This window comes from Penaeus chinensis, chromosome 21 (assembly GCF_019202785.1).
Source record: "Penaeus chinensis breed Huanghai No. 1 chromosome 21, ASM1920278v2, whole genome shotgun sequence".
Lineage (NCBI taxonomy): Eukaryota > Metazoa > Arthropoda > Malacostraca > Decapoda > Penaeidae > Penaeus > Penaeus chinensis.
Genome location: NC_061839.1, coordinates 1,119,465 through 1,124,464, shown reverse-complemented (window position 1 = coordinate 1,124,464; position 5,000 = coordinate 1,119,465). Strand labels below are relative to the sequence as shown.

At 35.7% G+C, this 5,000-nt stretch overlaps 1 protein-coding gene across 3 annotated transcripts in view; it reads left to right on the top strand.

Annotated features, from left to right (window-relative positions):
• The first annotated feature begins 4,698 nt into the window (after positions 1-4,698).
• Positions 4,699-5,000, top strand: part of LOC125036478 (phosphatidylinositol 4,5-bisphosphate 3-kinase catalytic subunit delta isoform-like) — a 23,375-nt gene continuing 23,073 nt past the window's right edge. For 2 of the 3 annotated variants that reach the window (XM_047629084.1, XM_047629081.1), the window contains exon 1: positions 4,842-4,860. The gene's annotated coding sequence lies outside the window, so the exon portion shown is untranslated. Of the gene's footprint in view, positions 4,785-4,841; positions 4,861-5,000 lie in introns of those variants that run through there. The other variant, XM_047629082.1, reaches the window with a different exon arrangement.

Sequence of the window (5,000 nt, the reverse complement as noted above, 5' to 3'; positions counted from 1 at the left end):
CCAATGTATTCTGTAGTATCCTAAGTGCTCCACGCACATACTATATTTATGTAACCAAGTACTTTAAGTCTAAGACAATAAGGTCTATTGTTAAGAATGTAATGGGATATATAACCAAAGGAAAGATTTTAATTAATGGATATTCAGAGAGCCTCCGACCGATGGGACATATCTTCTAACATTACCCAGTAAGACAGCTTAACTAACTTATATATATTTATATTACCCTATCAAAAGAAAAGAAAGACTTAAGGCATAAATAAACTAATAGTTATCGATTGTAACGTCGGACGAACTAGTTCAAAAATCTATCGGACCAAAGTATCGAACGATATTAACGCAACATTACGTCGGATGTCAAGCTCAAACATATACGTCCAGCGTCATGTCCGACAGATTCTAGACACACACATCTAACGTCACGTCCAACACATAATACACATGAGGAGACGTTACATCACAGAATAAGTACCTTAAAGGTCCGCCGTCCAAATTGAAGCACCTTTTACGCGAAAGAAACGTAAAGGTTTTTTTTATGGACAGCTAACTTTCCGAGGTACTTATTCTGTGACGTAACGCACTGTCATTCAACTGTGACAGTCAACTAAACAGATAAACAAACGCATCGCTCCCCCAACTGGACGTCAAAAGCAGAGTATTATCCTATGTGCAGACAAAAGATTCGAACTCTGATGGAAGTCCGTGCGTTGGCTTGGTCCGGCCGCCCTTCGCATCATGACTGAGACTCCTAGATGGGTCGAAAGCCCGTCACCCCATACATAAATATACCAGATACAAAATATACCAAGTATGCTAGACTTGGGAACGCTAAAAACCTCTAAACTTTCTTGCAATACGGACGCTTCAAGTCTGCTGTTGCATGTATTGTACATATAATAGTAATAATAATTATCATTATTAATGTAGTTATTATTATTATTATTATTATTATTGTTATTATTAATTTAATTATTATTATTGTTATTATTATTATTATTATCATTATCATTATTATTATTATTATTACTATTATCATTATTATAAATGTAATTATTGTTATCATTATCATTATTGTTATCATTATCATTATTGTTATCATTATCATTATTGCTCTTATGATTATAATTATTATCATCATTATCATCACATCAACATCATCATTATTATTATTATCATTATTATTATCATTATCAACATCATTATCATTACCCGTCTTCGTCTTCGTCATTGCCATATTTGTCACATTTGTCACTGCCATTATGGTTATTGTTATTAGATACCGTTTTGAACTTTATTAAGAAGAGAAGAGTAAGAAAAAAAAAAACTATTATGGGAACAAGGATAAGTCCGATATGCGAAGCTGAACTTCGCCCGTGTTATGCCCATGAGGGGAGCCCGGCCTGTGTCGACTAATGTCGACTCGCTAACGTGTGTCAGCTGGTGCTAAGTCGTCTTAGTCCTTACCCGCCGTGGTGCCCAGTCACAGCAGTGACTTCCAGGCGACAATTGCAACTTCTCGCGCCTGGGCGGGGCGCGAACCGCCGACCCCTCGGATGAGAGGCCGACTCGTTACCACTGTACTAGCCCGTAGGCTTTATGGGAACAGCGTGCATAATGATTGCTCTAACGCAATGAGCAAATTTCACACATAATTTGATCCATAAATCATTCCTTAAATGTCTTCAGTGTTTTATTTTTACATTTACTCTTTCAGTCTAGCAGTCGGCCGTTTTACAGAATACTTAAGCCAGGTCTTCGTATTTTAAGATTATCACTTACACTTTTACATTTTTTTTTCTATTATTGTGTTTTTTGTAATGAATGAAATAGTATTCTGTACACGAAGGTGAAATGTGGATCCCTGGGGTTTGACAGGACTCTTCATTGATTATATGTGACTCTACTTACTTTTGACTCTCTGGATTCTAATTTACTTAAAGCCTATTATTTTGTTAAGAATATGCATATAAACATATATATAATATATATATATATATATATGCACACATAAGATTTGCCTTACGGTAAAAAAATAGTGTTACAGTTAAATAAAATAGCGAAAGAATCTTCTGCATCTAGTAGATTTAAAATTCCGCCCCGTACAACTAACTAAATAAGATTCCTGAAGGTAGATAAGGATGGTCTCGAAGCTCCATTCGCAGTCCACGATCCTTGATTCACCTCGCGGACCTTCTCGGTCTTCCGGTCTGGAGGTTGGTCCGTCCCTGCTTTCGCTTTTAAAATGAGCACTTGTGCATCAGTTAGGTATATACTCTGTGGAATTATGGAATTATTCATATTTCATTCATACCTTTTAGGAAAATTCTTTCACGTAGGGAGGGTCTGGTAGGAGGGAGGTCGAATTTTCACCACAAGGTCTATATAAATATTTTAATATAGGTCTATATACTTATATAGATCTATGTACTTATGTAAAGCTATATACTTATATAGGTCTATAAACTTTCATAGACCTTGGAACCCCCCATGTGTGTTACGTGTTGCCATCTAATTCTCCCCAAAAAGGATGTTGTAATCTGTGCAATGTGGTGTAAAGATTTAAAACATTCAGATTATAAAGCTAAATACTATCAGTACCCACACGATAACTATGGTGTTTTTAACTCCTCTGAAAAAAACAAAACGAAACGAAACAAGTAGGAACACTTCCTTCAAAGAAGTCCAGGACACGCTAGGAAAAAATAGGCATGTATGTATATATACATATATGTGTATATGTATATGCATATGTATATATATAAAAATATATACATATATATATATATATATGTGTGTGTGTGTGTATGTGTGTGTGTGTGTGTGTGTGTGTTTATATGTATATATTTATATATATATATATACCTACATATATATATATATATATTTATGTATATACATAGAGACAGATGGATAAACAGCTAGAGAGACAGATATACATATTAATATAGATAACAGACACATACACACACACACACACATATATATATATATATATATATATATATATATATATTATACATACACACACACAAGGATTTGATAAGGTGTCTCATAGAATACAATTATGCAAATACGAACACCTAGGTGGAGTGAAAGGAAGATTCCTCGAATGGATGGAGGACTTTCTTCATGAAAGGCAGATGAGAACCATAAATAGAGGGAAGCACTCTGCACGGCGACGAGTAACTAGCAGAGTACCTCAAGGATTGGTCTTGGCGCCGATTATGTTTACCATTTTTTATAAATGACTTAGGGTCAAACATAAGTCAAGGTAGTTATCTGAATGATTGCAGACGACGCTAAATTGCAAAAAAAAAAAAAAAAAAAAAAAGGATAACTTATTTATTCGGAGTTGTATGTGGAAAATGGAATTTAACACCAATAAATGCTATGTAGTCAGGTTCGGAGAAAGTTAGGAGACATAATGTTAAACCAAGTAGATAAAGAAAAAGACCTTGGAATAATCATAAAGAGGAACCTAAGCCCAAACGATCATATAAATAACAAGGTTCATAAAATGCCAGGGCTGATTGCCAACATGAAGAGGGCATTCGTGTATGTGGACGAAGACATGGTAAAGAAGGTCATTATAGCCACCATAAGACCTAGTTTTGAGTCCAGACTTAAAAAAATAATATAGATAAACAAGAAAGAGTTCAAAGAGCAGCCACAAGATGGACACCTACTATAATAGATATGAGTTACGGAGAAAGACTACAGAAAATAGGCCTTTGGAAGAAAGAAAAAGAGGAGACATGATGTTCAACTATATTGCATGAAGGGTGAAAGATGATTTCATTATTTTGAACACAAGGACGAGAGGACACAGCAAAATATGAAAGTAAAAAGGAGCTAGCAAGATGTCAAGAAATTCGGTTTCCCAAACAGAACTAGTGAAACGTAAAACATCTTCCGAATAACGTCGTGTGTGCCAAAAATGTGCATCAATTTAAAAAAATTATATGATCTAAATATAGCAGACGGGACTTTCTGAGCTTAGTTCTTCTCCTGTATTGAAACAACTTGGTAAGAACACACACACACACACACACACACACACACACACACACACACACACACACACACACACACACACACACGCACGCACGCACGCACGCACGCACGCACACACACACACACACACACACACACACACACACACACACACACACACACACACATACACACACACACACACACACACACACACACACACACACACACACACACACACACATCATTAATACCAGCAAATACGTGTGGGAATCATCATAGTAATCAAATAAAAGTAAGATGTGAAAGAAGGGAAGTAATAAAGAGGAAACGCGTGACTTTTCAGCTTATGCTATTCCTCATCATACTAACATGGGCATGGATCATGTTACTCTAAATTTATTTGTCTATTTTCAAATTATTGGAAAGCCGTAAAAGCCAATAAACGATTTGGTAGCAGCGGATTGAAAGGATCGGAACGTATGAGTAATCAGAAAAGGAATTCGTCTACTGCGAAAATAATTTGAAAGTATACTATAGATATCCATATGCCAAAAAAATCAAAGTAAAAATCGTACAAGGAATATCCTACAAAACATTAAATAAAACAAATTAACTACAAGAAAATTATTAAAGCAATAAAAGATTCGATCGAGAACTCTCTTAGAATCCCGATGCTCTTTTTTCTTCCCCAATAAGCGGATGAATTAATCAGTTTGTGTTTACATCCGTGATCTCAAGAAAGCGTTCATATTCCGTTGCAATTGCACTGCATTCTAGGCTGGAAAGAAGTAAGATTCGCTAGTTATGGCGTCTGTTTGGTGTTTCTAAAGGAAGAGGAAGGAAGGAAAAGCGTTACCGCTGGATGTATGTAACGGAATTAACGATTTATTGGGGTTGAAGGTGATCCATCTTATTTCGGTGTAATGTATTCTTCACAATATTTTTTTTTATTTACCTCCTCGACCACATCTGGTAACATGTAAATGACTGTGGGTAGGACGCGG